The following is a 17754-nucleotide window of genomic DNA, read 5'->3' as shown; positions in this document are numbered from 1 at the left end:
TATGACAATATTGTGCTTGATAACGCCTTCCTGTGAACTGCTCACTTCTCTGTCCTCATTAACTATTGTCTCCTCTGCAATCTGACTTCTGCTTTACTCTGAGTACATCTTGGAATGGAGATTATTACAGTATCATATCTGCCTCTCCTGATGCCCTGCTCTGTCCCCTGGTGACAGCTCTGCTTTATTTTAAAGAAACTATGTCTTGCAGTATCCCTGGATTCCCATTGCTAATGAATTATAGTGTAGACCACTGACATTGTTCAGCTCGGTCTGTGATTTAGATTAACTAAACTAGAAGAAAAACACGAAACGAGACTTCCCTCCTGGAAATGTGTTCAAAATTGTGTTCTTCATTACATCATACATCGTGTTGAGTAATGGAAAGTCAGGATACCCTTCCAAAATGGGCCAATTATATAAAGCAAAGAGAGTGCAGCCGTAGACTGTCCATTATAGCTTAGTACGTGCCATATGATCCCAGTGCTGATTAGATAAGTGCTTATGGAGAGACACCATGTGCTCTGAGCAGACAGAGGGGAAATTTTATACCCATCAGTGAGGAAACACATGACAGGAAATAAGAAGCACTGACTTTTAAAATTTTTGCTTCTTTTAAAATTCCATATTTGAAATTCTCCCTTCATCTCTCCTTTTTCTTTCTCTCTCCATCTAGCTCCTTTCTCTCTCTGTCTTTCACACACACACACACACACACACACACACACACACACACACACACACACACATTCATATATATTGAGCAATATATATATTTGAGCAAAAAATTATTATGTAAAGTTTATAAAATAAAACAAACGTATCAGGGCAGTAAGATAATAAAAATTGACATTATTTATTAAACCAAATAGTAACACAACTCAAAGTTTAAATAATTTAGATGACCAGAGTGTACCTTGAAACAACAAAATTCTTTCTTGCTTGTTTTTCTTCTGGTTCTGAAAAATCTTCAGAGATATGGGAGAACATGCTAATTCTTTCAGGCTGTAAATGTTAGGACTCACTGTTTCCCTCAGTGATACTGCAAGGACAGGGTCACTCAGCTAACTGGCTTAACTCTTGCTCAGCACGAGACAGGCAAGTGCCAGCTTGCAGAAGGCATATGAATTAAAAGGATAATCCCACCATAAAAACCTTACAATCATTTTTAGAAACTGGCAAATGTGTGAAGAGCTGTGACATGTGAGGACAGATTGCAGCAGAATAAACCGAAGACTCTATGTGAGAAAGATATTTAGATGAGAACTGAAGGGTGAGGATGAGCGCCCCAGAAAATAATGGCAGGAAGCTGGTTTGGGAAGAACAGAGGGTGCAAAGACATAGAAGTGTGAAAGCATTTATTATACCAAACAAGGGAAAGAAAAACACTGTGGCTTACTAGATGAAATGTTGCCAATATATGACGCTGGGTGGTCAGTGTGTGGCCTATCATACAAGAAGAGATACATGAAGGGTTTTGAATATTTCCCAAGCATAATAAGGAATTATTGAAATGTCTGATGTATTGATGTCATCACTGAAATGAATTTTTATACTAATAGTTATCATTTCTCCAGTGTTTATTGCATATCAGACCTTGGGGGCTTACCTACTGTGAGTTCATATTTGCAAACACTTTAGAATTACTTCCTGGACAGTGAAAAAAATCTGAGAATTTATGTTATTTTAGAAACAATCACATCTCCAAAAGTCAGCAGACAAACTGAGAACAGATCTCTATTTGTTTTATTACTATCTTTAAGGCAGTATACAGGTTTCACTGTGGCATTTTCATACTTGGTGTTACCCTTCTTTATTCTTATCCCTCTCCCTCCCCATTGCTCTCTCCAGCCCCTATGACCCTACCTGCTTGTTTCCTTCCTCCTTTCCAATAATCCCCCTTTCCTCTTCCATGTCTAACCTCTGCCTGATTAGATCTCTTCCTCCCCTCCAATGATCCCTCTTCTAACTTTTGTATTTCAGAAACTCACGTTCCTAAATATTTAACTAACTCACTTTCTAAAGTATTTAATTAGGCCACCAGATTACAGCCTGAGAAGTAGGTGCTATTGTCCTCTGCCCAAGAATTTTCTAGAAGAGTGGCTAGTAATTGCTAGTTGAGCAATTCTCCATGATAGTATTGAAAGATAGAGTAAAAAGATCCCTCTGGATGGCTTCTACCTTCCATCTGTGTCTGCCATTATAACTCCCTCTAGTTAGCCTTTATTTGCCTAATGATCTGTAATTAAATGGCACCTCTAGGGCTGCCCGCAAATGAGGCTGCCCCATCTGGCTCTCAGCTGGATGGCTCTTTCTGAACATTTTTTCACAGCTACTACCTCTCCCCCTGGATTCAAAATTTAAAATGGAAATGGGTATTGTTATGTTAACATTGCTGTTCATCCTTTTGCTTTCATCAGCAAACTTTATTCACATTGTCCATCATTTCAGTACTTGTCCAAGGTGGGTGACGTTTTGGGGGAGCCAGTTCTCTTAGTAGACAATCCATTTGTAAAATAATGTATATGGTGTACTCTGTAGATGTTTGAACTATCAGCTACTAGGTTTGTTTACATTAGTTACTGGGCTCTTTCATGTACATCTAAGTCTGCCTACTCTGTTTTGCTCAGGCTCTTTCTCTTCTCCCATCTCAATCCTCTACAATTTTGCTCCATTCATAAATTAATTATTGTCCTTTCTCTCATGAAACATAAAGAAGCTCCATTTATTATTTCTTTATCTCAAACCATGAGTAGTGACTCATACTTTTGTTCTTAAAATAGAAGTTTGAAAGATACCTACTTTTAACTGTGTCCCCAAACAACCCTCCTTCCTTCCCCTCCCTCTGTCCTTCCCTCTACTCTGTTGTTCCCTCATTCCTTTGTTCCTTCTTTCCTTCATTAGTTCCTTCATTAGTTCCTTCCTTCCCTCCTCCCTCCTTCCCTCCTCCCTCCTTCCCTTCCTCGCTGCCTCCCTGCCTTCCTTTTTTTCTGCCTCCCTCTCTCCCTCCTTCCCTGCCTTCCTGCCTTGTTTCCTTCCTTCCCTTCCCTGCCCATCCACCCCTGCCTCTCCTGCTTTCTTTCTTCTTCAAGTTTGAGATAGGTCTTATGTATCCCAGGATGGTTCTAGCTTGCTATGAAGCTGAAGATGACTTTCAACTTTTGGTTCACCATATTTCATCTCCTGAGTGCTAAGAAGCCAGGCAAGTGTCACCACACCCAGTTTGTGTGATTCTGGAGACCAAACCCAGACCTTAGTATAAGCCCTCAGCCAACTGAGCCTTGGCTTTGGTCAACACTCCAAAACAAAACTCTTCGAACAATGGTGGCAATAAAAGTTGGCCACGAATAAAAGCCAGGGTATCTGTTTCCCAGTGTTGTCATGCCTGATATGAGCTGAGGTTATACACTAATTCTCAGAGCTGCGTTGATGGATGTGTGTTACAGAATACTAAAACATGTTTCATTAATGACAATGGAATTATGTTGGCTAATGGATACTGGGGCAGGCAGTGTTGAGTTGCACCTGCAGGGTGCTTTCTTACTATGTTATCACATGGCAGAAGGATGAAAGGGTGCATAAATGACCAAAGAGACATGGGTACTGCTCCCAGCCATTAGGGTGATAACTGCTGCCTACAAGTCCCTTGGCTCCATATTGCAACAATGGAAAATGCCATATGAGTTTTGGAAGGGGCAAACATCCCAACCACAAAATTAGCATCTTCTTCATCCTTCTTACATATACATGACCTCTTCATCCATCCCAAGGAATGCTACTGAACTCCTTTCAGATTTTGCTGCTTGCTTAGTCTGCTATTTGGTTCATTCAAAATAAGGGGGTTGTGCAATGCCTTTAAAATATTTATTTTTATTAATTTTATTATTTGTACTCAGATGTGTTGGTGTGTGAATATGTGAATGCAGAAGGCCAAGGAAGTCAGGGGCAATAAATAGATCCTTTGAAGCTGGGGTAATAGGAGGTTGTAAGCTGCCTGACATGGATTTTGGGAACCAGATTCCAGTCCTCTGAAAGAATAGTATGTACTCCTAACTGCTGAGTTATTTCTTCAGCCTGGTCTCAAATTTATATTGGCCTGCCTCTGGCTCCCAAATGCTGGGATTTAAGGTGTAAGCTGTCCCTCTTGACAATACACCACTTAGTAAGAGAAACCAATGCACTCTGGGTCATTAAACAGGGTGTAGTCGGCAATTTCTCCATGATAGTTCATGTGAAGGTGATTCTCAGGGTTAAAATAGAACCTGTCATGATTAGATCAGCCAGCAGTTTCTATTCTTTCTTTCTGCTTTCCCCTTTCCTAAATGAGATCCAAAAAATCAAGTGTTAACTAACACTCCTTTTACTCCCTTCTTTGTGAGATACATTTTTCCTTCTGTATATATATGTATATATATGTATATACATATATATATATACATATATATATATTCCTATTTCTTGATGGAAATCGACTAAGAGAAGTTTTTGCAGTTGGTCTTGTATTTCCCTTGGGTTGTGACCTTCATGATTTCTGCCTCCATACAGATAATATTATTAATAACACCCTCCAAATATAATCTAGTTCTCATACTTGAGGCAAGTTCCCTAGGAAGCTCTTACTATTTTTAATTAAAAATATTAAGCATCAAACTAAAAAATATATTGCAGTGGTAAAATCCATATAATTAATATTTCCAGAGGGGAAATGCTCAGATTTTGCTGTGAATTATTTAATAAATACAAATGGACATGAACTGTATTAATTTATTCAGAAAACAACGTGTTGGCAAAAGGGTGGCTATAACATTATACTACTCCAAAATTTGGCAGTGGAAAAATAGTTCAAAAAAAAAGGACAAATGCATCAGGAAGTACTATTTCCAAAATAGTATTTTCACTCAGTGTAAAGTCAACAGTGTGAGTGTTAGACTGAAGTCCCAGAGGCCCATTTGGTTTATGATCCTAGGTTGGTCTATGGTGCAGACAATTAATCTTCTTGAACACTTTTCTTATTTATGAAGGAAAATAAATTTTACTTACTCTGCCAATGTTCCTTGAAATTCTCCTTTTTGGAACTCTGTGTGTAAGTGTGTGTGTGTGTGTGTGTGTGTGTGTATTATGTAGGTGTGTGAATGTGTATAAATGTATGTGTATGTGTAAGTGTGTGTGTATATCTGTGTATATGCATGGATATATATGTATAGATTGTTTAGGTGTGTGTGTATATGGATATAGGTGTATGTGTATATATGTGAATTTGTGTAGATGTACATGTATAAGTGTGCACATGTATGTATATATGTGTGCAGGTGGGTGTATGTATTTGTATGTATTTATGTATGTGTATTACATCCCAAAGACAATGCAAGTCACTGAGTTTTTTAGCACTGAGTACTGACTGCATCTGAAGCATTTAGTAAACCATTATTTTAAAATACTGTTAGTTAGACAAAGTGTGTCGGGAAAATAATGACCACAGGTTAAGTAAGACAATATATATGTATGAAAGTTCTTATGCTCTTCCTAAATCATACAAAAACTTATGGGAGCAGCTTGATAAGGTGTTTATATACTATAACAGACCCAAACAAGGTTAGAAGTCCATGAGAATACTGATGGAGTAATGATGAAGAAACCAAGAATTCTGTTTAGTTATTGGGGTATCTTGAAGAGTTGGCACCAGCCTCTTCATGAAAACCATCAAAAACTCCACTTGTATTTCTACCTGTGAGCTTCCTACTGCCTCTTGAAGAACTGTGAAGGACCACTGAAAGTCTCAGTGTTGAAAATCAGCAATTCTTGCCAAAACCTACTAACATGTACTGATCGATAGCTCTTCTACCATCTGCAGTTCAGATATTTGCTCTGTTTTATAAGATTTCATCAGCCTACTGCATTCAGGGGTGCAGTTTCAATGAAAACATCTCCAGAGAAATGCATAGAGTTTTTGGATGTTTCTTTCCTAGCAGATCAAAGAGGCTAAACATGTATAAACACAGGTTAGGTATAGAGGGAAAATGAATTAGTCTAATTGTCTTAGAATTCTGTACTGAGGCAATGTTTACAGAATATAAAGGTATTTCCTGTGTGAATACCTATCTCAGATCTTCTTTTGACCTCATTTTTTTATGCATCCTGACAACTGAAGGGTGGGCATCATTGTACATTAACATACCTCCTTACACATAGTAAGTCACATCCCAATGTTTAAAGCACAACTGTGATTAATTAGAGTCCTTCTTGCCCTTAGGCACTATTATGGTTGAACTTTAAAACTACAAAGATCTCAAAATGCAGATTGATTTTAGATGTTTAAAAGGTTACTTTCATTGCATAATGGGAAAGGAATATAGCTTCTGTTTTACCTCTTCATTTTCACCAAGTTTACCTCTAAGGCATCACTATTATCAAGCTCCCCAATCATACTCTTCTTAGCTATTAAAGGGTGATTAACTTATTTACATTACCCTTAATAAATAAGAAAGTGGTTTAACAGTAGTTTCCATATGTGACATTGCAAAAGTGTTTTATGGTTAAGTGTGTTTGGGTGACATGTTAAAACATGAGATTTATTGGTCTTTAAGAGTTCTCAGAGCTTGAATCCCCTGTTAATCAAATACTTCATGTAACCCAAATCAAACATCTCTCAGAGTAGCTGATGAAGTTTTCCAAGAGGGATTTCCCTCTTAGTATAAACTTGTTGACTCCAATGAAAAAGACATCCAGGTGCTTATGGTATTTTCCCTGCAAGTGGTTCTAATTTAGGAGACTGTATATTCACACAGGAAGGACCATTGTCTGAGAATCTCTGTTATTCTCACATTGTTATTTAAAATCATGTGATTATGTCTTCAAATAAGATTGACCAGTGGTACCTAGAGTGAATATGACACTAAGAAGCCTTAGGGTAAGGTCAATCTGTCCAAACTTGATTTCATGGTTGAACACTAATTATAGGGCAATAGTCATTTTGACATATTTGAACCCCTTTTTAAAAATCCATCCAATAACTCCTGCTGAGTTTTGTTGCATGATAAAGCCATATGGGAAAATATGAGTAAAATCTAAAGCCAAGAATTCATTAAATCAATGAGGACTTGAATCAATGGCTTTCCCAACGATGATCAAAGATTCTATGCATTTGGAGGGTCTACTTATTAAATCACAGAAGGTCATAGCAACATAGGTGGTGTTTAAGAAGAGCAGGCACAAATCCTGGAGAAGGGTTAAATATGTGATTTGTGGACAAAGCTTCAAAGCACCAATTAAATCTCGTAAGGTTTTCTCTGACCCATGGGCCAGTCATTAAAAGTGAAACTGTGCAGCAACTATGGCTCATCATCTAAGTGGCTTTCCCCTTCAGTCCGCCTCCCTTCCACTCCTTAGAAATGAGTGAAGCAAGACAGAGGAGACAGTTGTTATCAGTCTTATTAGAGCTGGCCAGTAGTGCTCAGCAGCTAAATAATAGCTCAGGAATCTGGCCTCAAATTAGTTGACAAGTGGCAGAATAATTCCTGTGAATTTATTCAGTCAACAGATTAATCAGTAGATAGTCATACATACATTATTCTGGGTGATAGAAAAAAAAAAAAAACGCCAGTGAGTAAAGGCCTTGATTTTATAGATTTTACACGAGAGTGTGTATGATGATAGTGTGTAAAAGGCTGGGGGTGGAGCTCCGTTGAGAGTTTTGCCTACCGTGCATGAAATCCTGGGTTCATTCTCCAGCATTGTATAAAACTAGGGGTGGTTGCACTCATTTGTAATACAAGGTCTCAGGATGTGGAGAGAGAAGAATCAGAATTAAAGATAAATCTGCAACACAGCAAGTTGAGAACAACCTAGGTCGCATGAGACACTGTCTCAAAAAAAAGTACAAAAACAAAAACAAAAAAGGACATTCAATAGATCCATATGTAATAAAGATTGATACATACTATGTATACACATATCCATGTTATATATACACACTGATGTATGTGTGTCTATCATCTATCAACCTAATAATCTATCAGTCTATTTATTTATCTATCTATCTATCATCTATCTAAATACCTAGCTATCTAACAATATGTACTACATCTATATAAATGACATGAAATGATGTGTTTTAAAGAGAAAACCTTACTGGGTTAAAAGAGCAGATAACAAACTGGTTAATTGTAATAATTAGAAGAACGTCTAACAGACTGTAGAAAAGAGAGAAGGAAGCCCTATGAGTTGGTTCCCTGCACAGATGCACTAGAGTGGATGAAAGAAATACAAAGGAGAGCTGTGGAGTGACAACAGGTGGCTGGACCATGTCTGAGGTTTCAGGTTAAAGAGACACTGACTTTTCTTCCAGAAGAATCAGAAAACCAATGAAGGTCATGTACAGAGGAGTGGTATCTGCCTAGTACAGCTTTCACCCAAGGGTTTACCTTTTTTGTTGTTTTAAAGTGAGTATGAGGAAGACTGAGCCAGTCCCTTGATTCTAAGTCAGATTTCTCAGGGAAGAAATTTAATAGCAGAGCACCAACCATCACATCTTCGAAGGCAGGCACAAAAGCAGGCTGGAAGGCACAAAGTCCTCCAGAACTTACCTGTTTTGAATGGGAAGAACATTTTTAACAGGAGCTCCTTTGTGAATGGTCTCCTCGGGTCTAATTGGTAAATACCCATGCACATGCCCACTTTGAATAGGTCATAAGTCAGGGCAACAAGGCCTAGATTAATCATTGTTACTTTTTGAAGATGATATGACCTCACTCACCTTCACATAACACCTTTCCTTTAGCCTTGGTATTTGAGCTGGATTTAGTCTATAATTAGATAAGGGCATTAAACAGGCAACTGACAAGGTTTCCTCAAGTGTAAACACAGGCCAACAGCTACTGAACAAAGAGAAGGGAGGACGGTTGTAGAGCTGTAGTCTGCTCCATGAAAGGAAAGGCTACAAAACAAATTTAGCCTGCTTCTTCATCCCTCTCTGTCATTATTTTTTTTTCTCTCCAAGGTCCAGAATCTGTGGCTTTGCCTTCATGGTTTATCAAATATCTCAGAAACCTGCTACTCCCAACATTCATTAATCTTTCACATGTGATCTCTCAAGTTACTTGCTTTACAGGACTTTCCAAATATGGAAATGAAATGTTTGTTTATTTACTTAACTTTATTATTTTGCTCTTTGATTATTCCTGGGATGATCTAAATTGGTCTAAGAGATGCTTTGAGCTCATGCATTCTTCCTTTTTAGGAAAAGAGTTAGAAACATAAGAAATCTCATCTGACAGCAGGAGAAAGCAGGCTCCTCCTAGAATCACTGCCCTGGAAATATAGGACTTCTTGTTAAGAATTATGTATTATTATCTACAGAGATGGATGCTGTGAAAATTGTTTGAGTTGCCACTCATGTGTCCACTCCTGGCCCCCTCTAATTTGGCATTCCTTTTATTCCTTAGGAGAGGCCTTTCCTCCCACATTCACAGCAGCCTGACACTATTTGAATTCCATTTTTCTTTAGTCTCTCAAAGATTAAGTAAATAATTTAATAAAGTAGAATTACCACATGTAAATGCAAAGAAATATCCAATTAGTTGTCTTTCCCATGGCCATGTGAGGCAGACAGAACAGTGAGGCAGTGAGACTTCCATCAAAAGGACACTTCTCTGAGTCATAGAATTCTCAGCATCAGGGAGCATTTGAACATGTGCTTGGATATGTAACAGGAACTGAAATCACCAGCTTGCTAGTGTGCATTGTTAACTTTATCTTTGATCCTGGCCTGGTGGTCCTCTTTACTTGGATTTGATGTATTAAGGAAGTCTCTCAGAAATTAAAAGATAAACACTCTGTCTTTAAACATATGTGTGTGAGGGAGATGACTTAGGGTGCTGGCCATGTAAGCCTAGCATCCAGATAAAACTGGATTCCTGTAGTACTGTCTGTAATCTGAGTGCTTAGGAAGCAGATAGAGGCAGGTCCCTGAAGCTCATTGGCCAGCCTACATAGCTGAACTGGTGAGCTCCAGGTTGAGTGAGGGACCCTATCTAAAAAAAATAAAGTAGAGAGCTACTGAATAAGACACATGATGTCAATCCTTGTCCTCTCCATGCATCTGGATAATATATACATACTCACATGAATACGTACATATAACACATATTGATACACAAAAATACTCATGTTGTAGGGGTAAGAATGGAGAGGGTAAAGGAATGTTGGGGGAGTATATTCAATGTACAATGTAAGTTTATAGGAAAAAAATCTCCTTACATAACCCAGTACGATGTACATGAAATACATTGATAAAAATCATATATATATATATATATATATATATATATATATATATATATATATATGCTGGGTATGGTGGCTCATGCTTTTAATCCCAGCACTTGGGAGGCAGAGGCAGGTGGATAGGTGGATCTCTGTGAGTCTAAGGCGAGCCTGATCTACAAAGTGAGTTCCAGGACAGCCAGACTGGTTACAGATAAACCCTGTCTCAAAAAACCAACACACATACACACACACACACACACACACACACACACACACACACACGCACACACACACACACACACACACACACAAACAAACACATACACACATGCCCAATGCTACATACTCCTGCCATACCTATAAATGCAAATCTAAAATGTATTTATATGAGAGGATACATATTAATGTTCAATAGCTCATGAGTATATTCTCAGTGGTTTATCTTCTTCTTGATCTCAGGATTGTATGTGATATTATGTGCCTTGCATGTTTCTTACATCTTAGAAAAAGAACCAAAAATAAGAGCAGCAACCAGTGTTCTAAATATTCCTCAGCAGTGAAAGGTCAAATAAATCATCACATTTACTTAAAAAGTAGTAATAAAAAGTATGCACACTATAGTTAAGTCAGTTAACTGTATTAAAGTGCACAGAATTACAAAAATGAGAAGGTATTGAATTAAGAGGGGATGAACAGGGTTATAAAGTAGCTCTTTTCTGGAACATGTAAGATATAGAGATAACCTTGAAAGGATTTGGAATTACCTCCCCCATTCTTCATGCAAGGGGATTAAAATTGGTAATCTCAAATGTCCTAATTATTTTTATTCTTCACTTGTATTTGCTGAGTAATCAACATTGCGATTGGAAGGAAAGAGGAGGAAGAAAGGACACAGAGGGAGAAAAGGAGTAGAAAGATAGAAAAGCGTTTAAAAGGTATAAATTAGTGCATCACTGACAATCTGCAAACATCAGGAAGACGCAGCGAGAGAACAGTGCAAACCAGCATGTGATTTGCATTGGATTGCATACCAACCGAAGCTTCCAGAGCAGCATGCTGTGAGCAAGAGTCCATATAGAGGACACAGGACCCATGCTGGCGGGAACACAGGGAAAGGATACAGGATGAAGGACAGAGAGATGATGCCGACACACCAGGAGGCAACTGAGTCTTCCTGTGTGTTTCAGGTCACAGGCAGAGCTGAGGATGAGCACAAATGGTGAAGTGGGTCCTCAAGGGGACTTGCAGAGGGTGAAATATTGATGTGGAGCAGGGACAGATAAGTTAGAATGGGTTTCAAAAGCCCTGGTTATGAATTTCCCTGCATGTAATGGATTAAAAATGGTGTCATACAAACTAGTTTGGTTACATTTAAAAACAAGAGGGAGAATAATTAATCCAGAGCTGGAGGCACAGCAGATACTGTCATGCAAACTGGACTTGCTCACTCTCGTATAAGTCATGTATTTTCTTTATAAATATGGAGACCATTGAACCACAGGTAGAAGATGCAGTCTGGATTTAGGAATGGAAGCTGAGACTACTTGAGTATGAGTATGGTGGGTTTTAAATTGCAATTCTTTTTCAGTCAGCTCCACAGGCACAAACCTATAGTCCATTATGTAGGAGACATTTCCTTTGTGGGATTGCTAATTATGCCTAAGGGAGCATAAGACCTCCCTGAAAGCAGAAACATGATGTTGCTGTTCTGCAAGTGATAAACTTCCAAGTTAGACCCAAGCACAGAGAAGAAAGATGGGAGAAATAAAGGACTATAAACAAATCTAAAAAGTACCTGAGAGTATACACTGACATTGCCAGATGGATCTCCTAGGTCTAATTTTTTTTTGACATTTATGTGCAGTTACTTCCTGTGAAATCTCTGCATTCCGCCCTGGTGAAAAATGGACAGAAATTCACAAGGATGCTGATTTCAGCTTGTTCAATGACCACACTGCAGAGGATGCTTCTCTCTGTCCAGAACATGCTCTGAAAAACTGGTGGTCAGATGACCCCACCTTTTTAACAACAGCATCTACCATGTAAGCATCAGATGCAGAGTTGGTGGCAAGATCCATATGGTCTCTGTTGTCATGGTGATTTTCATTTAGACAGGAAGAAATATGACCACATCTGTGATCTGTTGAAGGCATTCTGAACACCATAGCAGCATAAGTTTTGGTGCTCAGACCATAAATGGGTGCAGACCCTATCAGGTATAGCAATGAAGTGATTTAAGTAAATGGCATTTATTGAGAGCCTCTAACAGATGGGGCACTGTGAGGAGATTCTATATACACATGTTAAAACCTTACAAAGCTCAGTAGCTCCAATAATATCACTCCCAATTAGAGATGGTAAGTATGTAGTGGACAACTGGTGGGTGGTGAACTGAGATTCAAATGTTCCCAATTACACCCAAAGTCCTCATGCATTCGTGGCATAGTATTTCATTTTCTCGGTGTCAGTCTCTTTCTGAGTGGAAGGGGTTTTTGAGATATGTCTTACATGCTTGAAGTATGAGTTACACACTATGGTGTGTTTAGGAAATGCTTGTCCATATGGTATCCATAAGGTAAGATTAGAATTCCTCCAAGTGTGTGTTCTGGAACTGAACTATGATCAGAGCATTGCCTCATGCACTCAACAAGACTTTCCTAATTTTTCCAAATACAGCTTTGTTGCTATTTCTACAAAATTCACCTCATTCCATCTAAAGTTTTAAAACTACGCTTTATAGTGTGTGTGTATATGTGTACTTGCCACAGTATATATGTGCAGGCTAGTGGACAGCATCCAGGAGTCAGTTCTCCCCTTCCACTAAGTAGGTCCTGTGGATTGGATTCAGGTCATTAGACTTGGTGCTAAGTGCCTTTATTTGCTGAGTTATCTCAATGATCCTAGATTTCCAACAATCATGACAAGAACAACTGTAGTACCTTAGAAAACATCAAGAACTTACTGTATTCTCATGTTTTCTGATTACTGTGTAGTTTACCTCAAACAAACAATATGGCAGATGTTTTAATTTACAGTTTAGAGAAAAGAAAAGTTGGACTTAGGGCATAAAGAGTGACTAGCACAAAAACCCAGGAGTTTCCTTGACTTCATAGCAGGTAAATACCCATTGTAGTGCAATCCAGATCTTATAATACTCATGACTGCTCATGGGTAACTTCTGTTGTTGTCAGGGTGAAGAAATTCATAGTTTCACAACTTCCTCTGAGACTAAAAGTCATCAGATGAGATGGTACTCAGTCTTAGACAATTTTGATAGAATGGGGAGGTAGAGAGAAAGAAGGAAAGCACTCCTTTCATCTGTATCAGTTACTTTCTTATCACTGTGACAAAATGACTGAGAAAAGCAGCTTAAGGATGGGGTTATTTTTTATCCATAGTTTAAGACACAGTTCAGCCTATCACAGTCTACGTCTTGTCTACCTCCATTTTCACATGGCCTTCTCTTTTGTGTCTGTCTCATTTCTATCTCTCTTGTCTCATCTAAGGATATTAGTTATTGGTCTGTAAAACTCATTTAAAATCCAAACTTATCTCCGCTTGAGATATTTAATCCCATCTGTAAAGACTGTACTACAAATTATTCAATACCACAGTCATTTTGAAAAAGAATCAGGGTATGTCTTTTGAGAGCCACTATTCAAACCCACTACACTAGCCTGTTGCTAGAGTTTCCCTGCCTGGCCCACAGTCAGGACAAATCTCTATCACCTGCCAGTCCCACAGCCGTCAGACCCAACCAAGTAAACACAGAGACTTATATTGGTTACAAACTGTATGGCTGTGGCAGGCTTCTTGCTAACTGTTCTTACAGCTTAAATTAATCCATGTCTATAAATCTATACCTTGCCACATGGCTCGTGGCTTACCGGCATCTTCACAGGCTGTTTGTCATCATGGGGGCTGGCAGTGTCTCTCTGACTCAGCCTTCCACTTCCCAGCTTTATTCTCCTCCTTGTCCTGCCTATACTTCCTGCCTGGCCACTGGCCAATCAGTGATTTATTTATTGACCAATCAGCAACATATTTGCCATACAGATCATCCCACAGCACTAGCCTTCCCCTATATCCTGTTTTCCTACATAGACCTCAAGAAACATAGATAATTTTCCAACTTCACATTCTAAAGCTGCATAATCCAGTATAATACTTTATAATACTCCATATTTTCACAATCCAGTATGTCAGCTATTATCTACACATGGATATTAAGTACTTGGTGTGTGGCCAGTACAACTGAGGAGACATTTTCTATGCATTTAATTTTAATTTTTTTTAAGTTGCATATATCTTGGAGTCTTTATTTAGAATGATGGTTACCTGTAAGAAAAAACTTACTAGATACTCTTCACTTTATTCCAATACCATGTATGTCATGGAAAAGTGAGAGGAATTGGAGTGAAGGAGAGTCACAAAGGCAGTGATGTAGGAGTAGAGATTTATCAGGTTGGAAATGGACTATCAAATAAACTGTTCATAAAGGCACACAGGAGAAAAGGAGATGCCACAGCACAGAGTAAGCATAGAATCACTGGAAGAAGTAAAACAGCAGAGTCGGCATATACATAACTTGGTTACTATGCTGGAGAATATAATTTTGCCTGTCAGGGTAGGATAAGGGGGTGTCATGGTCATACTCATCTTTAAAAGGCAGCTTTTCTTTCTACAGAATGGGGCATGAGTTGAAGGTGTGGAGGTGAGAGTCAGCTCAGCCAAGGCTTTCTGTCCCAACATCCATCAGATTTTATGTCCCTTAATGTGCCACCCATTAGTCATCTCGACTTCAGAAATAATGAAATTACCAAATTCACATAGGAGAACTGAGTTCAGCTTTGAGTTCTGGATGTTCACTAGAGTCAGGAAAAGACTTGTATTATACGGGACATTAGAGTCTTACATTGTTGCAAATTTTTGAGCAGTATAAAGAAGTACATATTACTGTGCAAATACATAAAATAGTACCTATCTTTTGTCTACCTAAAGTGACCCAGGGATGGTAAAGCTCTCAGTCTTTTGAATTCGGTGACACAAAGTATTTCTCCATAATTTTTGCTTAATGCATCAACGTTTATGAGGATTTCCACCATTAGGCTCTGCTTTGAACTACAATGACCTACTCTGTAACTGTAGGGATCCTTATTAATCTAAAAATACATTATGGCATTGTGTGTTTACCAGAGACAACTCATGGCTGACCCAATAAAGGCTCACATCAATTTCTTTTGAAGAAGGGTGGTACCGTGCTGCAGTTTTTTAATGCCTTGAAAAATGAGGACATAGCAGCCATAGGAAAATTCCTTGTGTAATGAAAGTGGATGGCATTCAAATACAACCTGTGCCAGGCCTGCCTTGAGGAAACCTTTTATTTCAGGAAGAGATTAAAATTTCAAAGCTGTTTTCTGGTGGCATTTTTATTGATAAACCTACATTTGAAGCAGAGTCTTAAAAAATGCATGAGGTACACATAAGCAGAACATGTCGTGTTGGAGGCTGCCTGGAGCTTTAGCGCTCACAGCTCCCCCTAGACAGTCTTCAAGATGCATTTTGACATATGTTGAGTTTCTTTGCCTTCACCTGTTCTGGTGATTTGACTGTCTGAGGTTAGTTTTCCTTTGTTATTAAGTAGGTAAAGAACACACTTTTATTTTCTAATTGTATAAAAAAAGAAAGATACACTTTTTAATGTAGGCAGAATAGATAGCAGTATGCATTCTATCAGCTTCCCTGTCTGGACACTCTGCTATTCCTTTAGTTCTCACAGATGACTTGGTATGTCTACAGATCTTTTTTTTATTAAGAAATTTTTTTTCATTCATTTTACACCCAATCTAAGATCCCCCTCTTCCCTCCTCCCAACCTCCCAGCCTCTCCCTCCCAACCCACCTTCCACTCCCTCCCACAAGAAAGCAAGGCCTCCCATGCAGAGGCACATTCAGTAGAGGCAAGTCCAAGCCCTTCTCCCTGCCTCAAGGCTGCAGGAGGTGTTCCATCATAGATAGTGGGCTCCACAAAGCCCGCTGATGCACCACAGATGGATCCTGATCCTACTGCCAGGGGGCCTCCCAAGTAGATCAAGCTACACAACTCTCTTGCCATGCAGAAGGTCTAGTCCAGTCTCACATAAGTTCCATAGCCATTGATCCCACTTTCCCTCTAGTTTGGTTTGGTCATCCCTGTATGTTTCCCCATCATGATCCTGATGCACTTGCTCAGAGAATCTCTCTTCTCTCTCTTTGACTGGACTACAAATCTTACAAGTTTAGACTAGTTCTGTTTTTTACAAATTGAGACTCTGAAGCCTAGAAAGGTCAAGGATGTTTTCAAAGTCACAGATTGTTGGTCACAGTCTGGGTGTAGGAATGTATTTCATTTCTAATCTAGAATTATTTTTCATTTTAATAAACAGATATTTCCCTCTATTTTAATTAAAGGATAATTCCCTTTCCTCTCTCCAACTCTTCAGATACCCACTCCTATTTCCTCTCAAGTTCATGACATCTTTTTCTTTGATTATTATGTATACACATATAAATATGTAAATATAACATGTTGAATCCATTAGTGTTGCTAATATATATATATATATATATATATATATATATATATATATATATATATATGATTTCAGGATTGACAACTTGTTACTGGATAATTAATTAGGAGTCTCATCCCTGGGGAACCATGGGTGTGTCTTCTCTATAATTTCTAGGTTACAGTCTCACAATAGGATTCCTGGTCTTATGGCTCTTACATCTTTCCATTCCCCTTTCCGTGATTGTTTCCTGAGTCTTAGATGTAGAAGTTGATTGTAAATGTATCTCTTGGGGGTGGTACCTAGCATTCAGTTGTTCTCTGCGCTGTGACTAGTTGTGATTTTTCAGTAGTAGTATCTCTCTGTTTCAAAGAGAAGCTTCTTTGATGAGAGGTGAAGGCTACACTTAACCTTTGAGTATATTAAAAAGTATTCAGAATGCACTTGGGAATTACACTGGTTTAGTAAAATGGCAGTGATAGGTTCTCTTCTAGGGTCTTTGACCTCACCAGTCCTGGGTAGTTGTTGGGGTTCCCAGTACCAGACATGTTTACCTTCCTGTTGAGCAGGGCTTAAGTCCAGTTAGACTGATACTGGTTGCCACCAAGACATAAGGGCTGCTATTGATTGCTTCTGTCTCTTGGCAGCTAGCATAGCACCTTCGGATACTAAGAAAGCTATACCTTAAAGACAAGGTCTGCAGGCCAGATCCAATTCTTTTTTTTTTAAGAAATTTTTATTCATTTTACATACCAATTGCAGATCCCCTTCTTCTCTACTCCAACATCTCCAGGTTTCCCCCATTCCCACATCCCCCATTCCCTCCTAAAAGAAGGTAAGACCTCCCATGGGGAGTCAGCAGAGCCTGGTCCATTCTGTAGAGGCAGGTCAATTCTTAATCGTCTGAGTCTTGTGTTCAAAGGTATCTGCATAGTATCTTC

The sequence above is a fragment of the Peromyscus californicus genome, unplaced genomic scaffold (assembly GCF_007827085.1).
Source record: "Peromyscus californicus insignis strain IS unplaced genomic scaffold, ASM782708v3 Scaffold_8__1_contigs__length_139910024, whole genome shotgun sequence".
NCBI lineage: Eukaryota > Metazoa > Chordata > Mammalia > Rodentia > Cricetidae > Peromyscus > Peromyscus californicus.
Note: the sequence above shows the minus strand (reverse complement) of the source record.